The sequence below is a fragment of the Hylobates moloch genome, unplaced genomic scaffold (genome assembly GCF_009828535.3).
Source record: "Hylobates moloch isolate HMO894 unplaced genomic scaffold, HMol_V3 SCAFFOLD_12, whole genome shotgun sequence".
Classification (NCBI taxonomy): domain Eukaryota; kingdom Metazoa; phylum Chordata; class Mammalia; order Primates; family Hylobatidae; genus Hylobates; species Hylobates moloch.
The window spans coordinates 48,939,905-48,951,856 of record NW_026652287.1 but is presented as its reverse complement, the minus strand read 5'-3'; the positions used below and the strand labels follow the sequence as shown (position 1 = coordinate 48,951,856).

The 11,952-nt window shown below is 38.5% G+C and overlaps 1 pseudogene; it reads left to right on the top strand.

Moving 5' to 3' along the window:
- The first annotated feature begins 1,476 nt into the window (after positions 1–1,476).
- On the top strand, positions 1,477–2,717 carry LOC116478628 (inositol polyphosphate multikinase-like; annotated as a pseudogene).
- Positions 2,718–11,952: the final 9,235 nt, after the last annotated feature.

Here is an 11,952-nt window from a genome sequence, read left to right as displayed (position 1 = left end):
GGAGCCCTGGGAGGTGTTTGAGCAGGAGAAGGAACAGGATTAAGAATGGGTTTAAGGAGCAAGACTGAGACTGATTCAGCGAGAAGCAACCATAAGTGTAGATCCCTTCATCTGTCCTGGGAATGTCCTCCCAAGACTGGAGTCCTCAGCTCAGAACAAAGGGAAAGGGGTGCAGCTTCCACTCTGGCAGGCTCTCAGAAATTTTTAGTTCCTTTTTCCACCAACATCCCACCCCTGTTTCTCCCCCTCCGAGTGCGTTCTCTCTGTGACTCTCTTCCCTTACCTTCAGAAGCATAGGATCTGGAGCCAGACTGCTTGGGCTCAAGTCCTGGCTCTGCTGCGTGACTTGAGCAAGTTAATTCCTCTCTCTGTGCCTCGGTTCCCTCAACCATATAATGGAGACAACAGCATTACCTACATCAGGGTTTTCCTGAGGTCTCAATATAAGGGACTCAGAACTGTGCCGGGCACACAATGAATGCTAAATATGCGGGGCTATTATTACTTACTCTCTCAGAAAGTTTGGCTGTTAAAGAATGTTGTCTTTCAAGATCGTTATTTCTACCATGACTTTAAAGGCTGTGTTTTGGAACTCAAAGGCAAAAATTCTAATATCTGTGCTCCTTGAACAATCTCTTCTCCTAGAGGGCTGTGCATATAAGATATATATATATATATATATTTTTTTTTTTTTTTTTTTTTTCCTGAGGGTGATGAAGACACCTGACTGTGTGAGGTGGTAGGAGAATGAGAGAAACCTCAGTCAGTGTCTCAAAATAAAATCTTGCTACAAACATTAATCTCTTTTCATAGCCTAAGGGATGTTGCATCACTAAACCCTGTTGACTTCTCTAATCGCTTCTCTAGCTGATCTCCCTCCCTTGCTACACTCGGTTACTCTGGCCTTGATTCTGATCTCCAAATACATTATATTTTTTTATTTGGGACCATTGTATTGCCTTTGCACCTTTATCAAAGATAAGTTGCCTATATTTATTTGGATCTATTTTTTGGGCTTTTACTATTCTGTTCCATTGACCTATTTGTCTTTTCTTTTACCAATACCACAACATCTTGGTTACTGTAGCTTCACAGTAAGTCTTAAACTTCGATATTGTCAGTCCTCCAACTATGTTCTACTCCTTCAATATTGTGTTGGTTATTCTGAGTCTTTTGTCTCTCCATATAAATTTTAGAATTAGATTGCTGATATCCATAAAAAAACTTTCTGGAGGGCCCCAGGGAGCGCGGGGCGCCGCCGCCGCTGCTGCTGCTTCTCGGCTGGGTTCTGTCTACTGGGCCCGCGGCCCCGCGGCGTCATGGGCCCCCTCCCCTCACCTCAGCGGGCACCGGCCGCGGGAACCCCCGGGCCTCCTCGCGCCCGAGCCTGAGCGACCCCTGGGTTCTCCGGCGCCCCCTCCCTCCCTCTATTTTTTTTTCCTGCTCTCGCTGACCCTACCGCTTCTGTTGTCCGTTATGGCAAGAGAGCCACTATCCCCACTCCGGGTCGAGGCGCCGGGTCCCCCAGAAATGCGGACCCCACCGGTGATCGAGGCCACCCCTGAGGGCACCCCGCAGCCGGCAGGCGGCAGACTCCGCTTCCTCAACTGCTGTGCCCATCTCGCATCAGGTGGCCGGGCACATGTATGGGAAGGACAAAATGGGTATACTGCAACATCCAGATGGCACAGTTTTGAAACAGTTACAACCACCTCCAAGGGGCCCAAGAGAGCTGGAATTCTATAATATGGTTTATGCTGCTGACTGTACCGAGGGTGTTCTTCTAGAGCTACGAAAATATTTGCCAAAATATTATGGCATCTGGCCACCTCCCACTGTCCCAAAAGATTTATACCTAAAACTGGAAGATGTGACCCATAAACTTAATAAGCTCTGTATAAAGGATGTAAAGATAGGGCAAAAAAGCTATGATCCTTTTTGCCTCATCTGAGAAGATTCAGCAACAGGTCAGCAAGGACCCATTAATGGAAGAGATTGGGCTTTTGGTACTTGGCCTGAGGGTTTATCTCATTCATTCCCATAGCTGTGAGACACTAACCAACATTATGGAAGAAGCTTAACAAAAGAAGCTATAAAGGATGGAGTCTCCGGATTTTTTCATAATGGGTACTGCTTAAGAAAAGACGCTGTTGCTGCCATTATTCAGAAGACAGAAAATTCTGCAGTGGTTTGAAAACCAGAACCAGCTTAACTTTTATGCAAGTTCATTACTGTTTGTTTAGGAAGGTTCATCTCAGCCAATCGCCACAAAACTGAATGACAGAAATTTGGCAGAAAAGTTTTTGTCCAAAGGACAACTGTCAGACACAGAAGTACTAGAGTGCAATAATAACTTTCATGTATTAAGTTCCACAGTGAATGGGAAAATAGAGGTTTCAGTAGGCAAAAGCTTGTCCAAGATGTATGCTTGTCACAGGAAAATGTATACAAAAAAGCATCACTGTCAGACTTCATTGAAAGTTGAAAATCTGGAGCAAGACAATGGGTAGAAAAGCATGTCACAGGAACATTTAAATGGAAATGTACTTTCCCAACCGGAAAAAGTTTTCTACCATCTTCCCACTGGTTGCCAAGAGACTGCTGAAATGTGCATGATAGATTTTGCTCATATGTTCCTTAGCAACACAGTAGATGAGGGACATGTTTATGGGCTAAAGCATTTAATTTCTCTACTTCGAAGTATTTTAGACAATTGAATCATCTGTTGCAGTCTTTTTTTTTTTTTTTCTTTTTTTGAGACGGAGTCTCTGTTGCCCAGGCTGGAGTGCAGTGGCGCCATCTCGGCTCCCTGCAAGCTCCGCCTCCCGGGTTCACGCCATTCTCCTGCCTCAGCCTCCCAAGTAGCTGGGACTACAGGAGCCTGCCACCGCGCCCGGCTAATTTTTTGTATTTTTTAGTAGAGACAGGGTTTCACCGTGTTAGCCAGGATGGTCTCGATCTCCTGACCTTGTGATCTGCCCGCCTCCACCTCCCAAAGTGCTGGGATTACAGGTGGGAGCCACTGCACCCGGCCTGTTGCAGTCTTTTTAAGAGGTGGGCCAATCATAATGAAGAGGAGCAGGCAATATCTCCGCACCTTTAATGCTATGCAAAAAATAGGTATTGTGAGTCGACATTTTATTTGTCTTTATACTTTTGGAAGAAAGGTTAACTTTCTTATAATCTTACTCAGGAAAGCTATATGTTCATTAGAAAAGTATGAAGAATAAAGAAACTTAGGAATGTTAAGCAGGGAATGTAGTGGTACATGGCTTAAACATCTTTTTTGGCTCAAGCAAAATGCAAACCATTATTCAGTCATTAAGAGTTGAGTTAGCTTTCTGTAACCAATTCGTGAAATCTCTGTCCACCCAGTCTTGACAATGAGCCATATCTAAAATAATACATTATTAGAACACCTACCAAAATCTCGAAAGCACAGGTTGATGTACTTAGTCTTGCTATGTATGAAGTTATTAAAACTGGAGAAAATTCTACTTCAGAAATAAGTACTGTTTAGGTTTTGTATTAAAAATTCAGACCAGCATATCAAAGCGTGCTTCTTAGTGAAATGATTTAGAATTGTTGCATTCCAAAAGCAGGTTTTCTCTTTAATTTTTACAACTCTCTCTCTCTCGCTCTCAAAATATTATACTTCATGAAAAAGACAATTGACATGGATGACAACAACAGTCTTGAAATTAAGGGAACACTCATTGTTCTTACCAGGGTTAGGAGAAGAGACAGGTTATTTTCAAGGAACAAAATATTTTGCTTTACAATCTTTCATTTATGAGAAAATTGGAATATAAATGTATTACATTGTGAAAAGTATCATAAACCATATACCTTTTTATCTAAATGCAGTTTCAAAAAAGTAAATAATTGGTTTTATTTCTCCTCTAAATAACTTGAATTTTTTTCTTTAAAAATTTATGTATTTATATGTCCCCATTTAGTTAAGTGGTAGTGTAAATGTATATTGTTAAAAGTGGTTTCTCAGAATTATAGTAAGCAATGAAAGACAGTATCTAATTAGGTTGTTATCAAAAATACTATGTGTGAATAAGTCCATCATATAGGGTTGGTGTGTATCTAAATTTGTACTTATATTTCACTGTTATTCAAAACAGTTTTATATTTGTTGAACAGTGAAATTATAATTTAATTTCATGGGGACAGGGCAGTGCTATAGTTCCTGGAAAAGTCAGATTTGTATTATTTTTATTTCACACCCACCACCTTAGAAAAATCAACCAGTTATTTGTCATTGAAAAGATTTAAAACTTTGAGTCTTCAAATACATTTGATGTTAATGCTGTCATTACTTGCACTTCGATTCACTAGTAACATTTCTAGGTAGTTACCAGTTTTGTCATTTTTCTGGAAAATATTTTGGAGTTGTAAATTGTTTCTCCTCTTTTTCTTCTAGAGTTACAAATTGAATTTTTAAATCCAAGCACCTTTGTTGTGGTGTGGAGAGAAGTGTCACAATTTTATGTTTATTTTATCTTCTCAACCTTCTCTCGGGGTACTTTGCAAATACCTGAGTCTAAACAGAAGTATCAAATACATGCTCTATGAACTCTATCCTTAGTAAATCTATTAAACCTGAATAACTTGAAAGATCATGTGTGTTTTGTAATAGCAAAATTTGATTTTAATTTTTTATTTGGAATTGGTGTATTTATCATAGGGACTTCCAATTTTTCTTCACTTTTCAAATGGATATTGGCTATAGTTTTATGTTTTAATGGGAATGAATTTCAAGTCAATTAATAATCAGAAAATTTTTAGTTTTACTTTTTCTTTTACAATATGGACTTTTGTTGTTATTTGGATAGTGGTTCAATAAATCTTAAGCTCAGATAATTAAACACTATTTTGAATCCTAACAAAATACTGAGCATTTTTTCGTATGGGATGATATCAGCCTATGTACAATGAATTTAATAAACTTAAGTATTATCAGATATTTTGCACATTTTAGATCAATAAAATCTGAATTAACTGTTCAAGTTTTTTTATATGTATTTGGAAATATAATTTTGTAAAATCAATGTCTTACGTTTTTATTACAATAGATCATGTTTTGTATTCAATAAAACAAGAAGCCCTTTTATCTGTTGTTTTTCAGGGAAGGGATTAACATTTAATTCTGTTTGTTTACATTTGTTTTCATTGTTATCCAATACTCATTTTATGTTGCTTTATAAGTAAGCTTAGGTATAACAGAATAAGTATCTGTTTATCTAATCTACATGAGACTACTTTAGTCTCTCTCAGTCACTTAATATTATGCTGAAATTTACCACCGTAGGGATGAATGATCACTATCCACCACGCGTATTTGAACATGTAAATACTTAAGAAATAAGCATAATATGGATATAGTTTGGGTTAATAGGGTTCTCATAGTTTTTTCCCTCTATGAAACGTAAGTAATGATTTTAGTGTATTTCTTATGGAATACACTCATTTATAAAGGACTTTAAGAAATTGTGGATGTGAATAACATCTTTCTCTAATAAAACTTTAAATTGTAAAAAAAAAAACCCAAAACCTTTCTAATATTTTCATTGTGATTTCACTGAATCTATAGATTTAGTTGGGAAGAACTGACATCCTGACAATATTGAGTTTTTTGCCTTACAAGAAATGCTCAAGGGAGTCCTGGATCTGGAAGTGAAAAGAGGATGATTACCATCACGACAACATGCAAAAGTATAAAATCCACTGGCAAAGCAGATACACTTAAGAGAAAAGAATCAAACCTTATTACTACAGAAAACTACCAAAATCACAATCATAAACAATAAGAGAGGAATAAAAGATATACAAAACAACTAGCAAACAATGAATAAAATGACAGAAGAAGGTTCTTACCTATAATAACTTTGAATGTAAATAGATTAAATCCCCCATTTAAAATATATAGACTGGCTGAATGGATTTTTTAAATGACCTGACTATGTGCTTCTCATAAGAAACGCACTTTACCTATCAAGAAACATATAGACTGAAAGTGAAGGGATGGAAAAAGACATTCTACCCAAGTGGAAACCAAAAGCAAATAGGAGTAGCTATGTTTATATCAGATAAAAATAAAACAGACAAGGGATAAATTCAGCCAGAGCATATAACAATAGTAAATATATATGCACCCAACACTGGAGCACCTAGATAGAGAAAACAATTATTATTAGATCTAAAGGGAGAGATAGACTCCCATACAATAATAGTTGTGGACTTCCATAACCCAGTCTCAATACTGGACAGATCATCTAGACAGGAAGTCAACAAAGATACATTGTATTTAAATTTCACTTTAGACCAAATAGACTTAACAGACATTGACAGAATAGTTTGTGCAACAGCTGCAGAATACACATTTTTTTTCATTAGCACATGGAAAAATCTCCTGGAGAGACCACACATTGGGCTACAAAGCAAGTCTCAACAAATTTAAAAGTACTGATATCATATCAAGTATACTTTCTGATGGCAAGGAAATAAAGCTAGAAATCAATAACAGAAATAACTTTCAAAACTGTACAAATACATGAAAATTAACAACATGCTCTTGAACAACCAATGGACTAATAAAAAATTAGGAAGTACATTTAAAATTTCTTGAATCAAATGAAAGTATAAACACAATGTATCAAAAGCTATGGGATACAGTAACAGCAGTATTAAGAAGGAAGTTTATAGCAATAAACACCTACATCGAAAAAAGTAGAAATATTTCAAATAAACAATCTAATGATGTACCTCAAGGAACTAGAAAAGCAAAAGCAAACCAAACTCAAAATTAGTAGAAAAAATGAACTAATGAAGATCAGAGCAAAAATAAATGAAATTGAAAGTAAAAATAAAATACAAAAGATCAATAAAACAAAGAGTTTTATTTGTAAAAAAATAAAATTAACAAATGTTTAGCTAAACAAAGTAAGAAAAAAGAAAAACTCAAATTAATGAAATCAGAAATTAAAAAGGAGACATGACAAGTGATACCACAGAAATACGAAGAATCATTAGAGTCTATTAGAATCAACCATAAGCCAACAAATTGGAAAACCTAGTAAAAATGTATAATTTCTCAGGCACATACAACCTATCAGGATTGAACCAAAAAGAAATAGAAAGTCTTGGCCGGGCGCGGTGGCTCACGCTTGTAATCCCAGCACTTTGGGAGGCCGAGGCGGGCGGATCATGAGGTCAGGAGATCGAGACCACGGTGAAACCCCGTCTCTACTAAAAATACAAAAAAAAAAAAAATTAGCCGGGCGTGGTGGCGGGCGCCTGTAGTCTCAGCTACTCGGAGAGGCTGAGGCAGGAGAATGGCGTGAACCCGGGAGGCGGAGCTTGCAGTGAGCCGAGATCACGCCACTGCACTCCAGCCTGGGCGACAGAGCAAGACTCCGTCTCAAAAAAAAAAAAAAAAAAAAAAAGAAAGAAATAGAAAGTCTAAACAGACTAATTACAAGTAATGAAATATAACCAGTAATAAAAACTCTCTCATCAAAGAAAAGCCCAGGACCTCATGGCTTCAATGCTGAATTCTACCAAACATTAAAAAAAATACTTAATACCCATTCTTTTCAAACTATTCCAAAAATCAAAGAAGAGGGAGTTCTTCTTAATTTGTTCTATGAAGCCAGCATTACCCTTATACCAAAACCAGAATGGGAAACAAGAAGAAATGAAAACAGCAGACCAATATCGCTGATGAATAGAAGTGCAATAATTCTCAATGACATACTAGCAAATCAAATCCATGAGCACACTACAAAGATAATTTACTATGATCAATTGAGATTTATCCCAGGGATGCAAGGATGTTTTGACATATTCAAATAAAAAAAATGACATCATGTCATATTTACTGAAGAGCAACAGAGTGAACAGCAAAAATGATATGATCATCTCAATAAATGCAGGAAAAGCATTTGAAAAAATTCAACATTTCTTCATAATAAAAAACACTAAACAAAGTAGGTATAGAACAAGCATACATAAAAAATAAATATATAGAACAAGTATACATAACAAAATAAAGGATAGGCATGACAAATCCACAGCCACCATCATACAAAATGGGGAAACACTGAAAGCTTTTCCTCTAAGAACTGAAACAAAACGAGTATGCTCACCTTCACCACTTTTATTCAGCATAGTGCTGGAAGTCTTGGCCAGAGAAATCAGGCAAGAGAAAGAAATAAAGGGCAAGGATGTCAAATTTTCCCTGTTTGAAGATGACATAATATGTGCATAGAAAACCCTAAAAGCTCCACCAAAACTCTCTTAGAACTGGTAAACAAATTCAATAAAGCAGCAGGATTCAAAATCAACATACAGAAATCACTAGTGTTCCCATACACAAATGACAAGCTAGCAGAAAAAGAAAAAGAAAGAAAGCAATGCCAATTACAATAGGTGCCTATATATATACATATATATATAATATTTAGGAATAAATTTAACCAAGTAGTTGAAAGATCTCTGCAAGAAATGCTATAAAACACTGATGAAAGAAATGGGAAAGGTCCCTCAAAAATGGAACATCATCCCATGTTCACGGATTGGAAGAAATAATATTGCGAAAATGACCCTACTACTAAAAGCAATATAGAGATAGAATGCAATTCCTATGAGAATACCAATGAGATTCTTCACAAAAATACAAAAAAATTCTAAAATTCATGTGGTATCACAGAAGACCCCAAATAGCCAAAGCTGTCCTGAGAAAAAAGAACTTTGATGGAGATATTACACTGCCAACTTCAAATTATACAGTGCTATAGCCAAAACCATATAGTACTGGTATAAAAAGAGATGCATAGACCAATGGAACAGAACAGAGAACCCAGAACTAAATCCATGAATTTAGAGCCAACTAATTTTTGACAAAAGTGCAAAGACCATTCAGTTAGAAAAAAACAGTCTCTTCAATAAATGGTGCTGAAAAAACTGGATCTTCATATTTAGAAGAATGAAACTAGACCCCTCTCATCCTATTCAAAAATCACATCAAGATAGATGTATTAGTTTGGGTTCTCTAGAGGGACAGAATTAGTAGGATAGATGTATGAACCCCACTCCTGGTACCAAAATCTGTATTAGGGTTCTCTAGAGAGACAGAACTAATAGGATAGATGTATGAACCCCAATCCTGGTGCCAAAATCTGTATTAGTCAGTGGTCTTTAGATCGACAGACTAGTAGGATAGATGTACATATAAAGGGGGGTTTATTAAGGAATATTGACCACACAATCTCAAGGTGAGGTCCCACAGTAGGCTGTCTGCAAGCTGAGGAGCAAGGAAACTAGTCTAAGTCTCAAAGATGAAGAACTTGGAGTTTGATGTTCAAGGGCAGAAAGCAACCAGCGAGGGAGAAAGATGCAGGCTGGGACGATAAGCCAGTCTAGTCTCTTGACGTTTTTCTGCCTGCTTTTTTTCCAGCTGCACTGGCAGCTGATTAGATTGTGCCCACCCAGATTGAGGGTGGGTCTATCTTTCCCAGTCCACTGATTCAAATGTTAATCTCCTTTGACAACACCCTCACAGACACACCCAGGAACAATACTTTGCATCCTTCAATCCAATCAAGTTGACACTCAAAATTAACCTTCACAATAGATTAAAGACTCAAATGCAAGACATGACACTTTGAACTACTAGAAGAAAACATTTGGGAGACACCTCAGGACATTGGTCTGGGCAAGGATTTTTTTTGGTAAGACCTCAAAAGCACGAACAACAAAAGCAAATAGACAAACGGGGTCGTACAAAACCAAAAAGCTTCTGCACAGCAAAGAAACAAATCAACAAAGTGAAGAGACAACCTACAGAATGAGAAAAAATATTTGCAAATTATCCATCTGACAAGGGATTAGTAATTAGAATACATAAGGAACTTAAACAACTGAATAGCAAAAAAAAAAAAACCTCAAAATAATCCTTTTAAAAAATAGGCAAACTATCTGAATAGACATTTCTCAAAAGAGGAGATACAAATGGCAAACACATACATTAAAAAATGGTCAACATCACTAATCATCTGGGAAATGCAAGTCAAAACCATGATAAGATGTTGTCTCACCCCTGTTAACATATGTAATTATTTTTATACATTGTTGGATTTGATTTGATATTTTCTTGAGGATTTTGCATCTAGGTTTGTGAGCAATATTAATCTGTATAGTTTTTTTGTTTCTTTGTTGCTTCTTTTCTTTTCTTCTTTCTCTTTTCATTTCTTGTAATGTCTTTGTATTTGGCATTAGGTATAATGCTGGCCTCATAAAATGAGTTAGGGAATATTTCCTCTGCTTTTGTCTTTCAAAAGACATAGAAGAAAATTGGTATAATTTCTTCCTTAAATGTTTAGTAGATGCAACAGCCTACAGCATTATGCTGCCCTGGGCCGCGACAGCGTGGGCACCGCCTTGGTCAACCTGGAGCCCTCGGATGTGCCGCAGGACGTGTACAGTGGCGTGACCACGCAGGTGGAGGTGTTCCGTAGGCAGGACGCCCAGCGTGGCACGTGGGTGGCACAGGTGCTGGAAGGCTTCATCACCCGCAAGGTTGTGAAGCAGACGGTGATGACCGTGGTGTATGGGGTCACCCGCTACGGCGGGCGCCTGCAGATTGAGAAGCGCCTCCGGGAGCTGAACGACTTTCCCCAGGAGTTCGTTTGGGAGGCCTCCCGCTAACTCGTACGCCAGGTCTTCAGGAGTCTACAGGAGACGTTCTCGGGGACTGGGCCATCCAGCACTGGCTGATGGAGAGAGCCCGCCTTATCTCCCACACAGGCTCCGTGGTGGAGTGGGTCACACCCCTGGGCGTCCCCATCATCCAGCCGTATCACCTGGAGTCCAAGGTCAAGCAATTAGGAGGTGGAATTCAGAGCATCACTTACACCTACAACGGAGACATCAGCCGGAAGCCCAACACGCATAAGCAGAAGAACGGCTTCCGCCCAACTTCATCCACTCACTGGACTCCTCACACATGATGCTCGCCGCCCTGCACTGCTACAGGAAGGGCCTGACCTTCGTCTCTGTGCACGACTGTTACTGGACCCACGCAGCTGATGTCTCCGTCATGAACCAGGTGTGCCCGGAGCAGTTTGTCCGCTTGCGCAGCGACCCCATCCTGCAGGACCTGTCCAGGTTCCTGGTCAGGCGGTTCTGCTCTGAGCCCCAGAAGATCTTGGAGGCCAGCCAGTTGAAGGAGACACTGCAGGCGGTGCCCAAGCCAGGGGCCTTCGACCTGGAGCTGGTGAAGCGTTCCACCTACTTCTTCAGCTGACACCCAGGGGGCCTTGTGCCAGTGTGTAAATAAAGCTCTTTTGCCACCTCCCCCCCAAAAAAATGTTTAGTAGAATTAATCAGTGAACCAATTGGGGTCTTGGTTTTCTGTTTTGAAAGGTTATTAATTATTGTTTCAATTGATTTAATAGATATAGGCCTATTCGGATTATCTATTAGCACTTACCTTTTATTCTTTTCTTTCCCCTTCTCGTATCTTTTGGATGGATGAAAGGTAAATGATGGTATATACATGTGATTCAAAATTATGTAGCTGATAAAAATTATAACATTGATAGAGAAATATAGGTCCTGTATGCATTATTTAAATATCTATATAATAATCATAAAACATGTTTATGCTGTAAGTGGTGGTGCTCTTGGTGCCCATGGTGGTGGTGGTGGTGATGGGGAATTCTTTGCCCTGTGACCTCCCTTGGATTAATTTCTCCCCAGGACAATGGGAAAAATCATTTAATCTTGGAGTTTTTTTTTTTTTTTTTTTGCTTGAGAGTGACTCTGATCCTGTTTCTGATGCTCGTGTTCTTCAGCATCGTACTGAGTAAGTCACCAGCCTTGTAGCATCTGGAGCAATTGGAGTGACCCAAGATCCCCAGTTCCCATGTCACAAATGAGGAT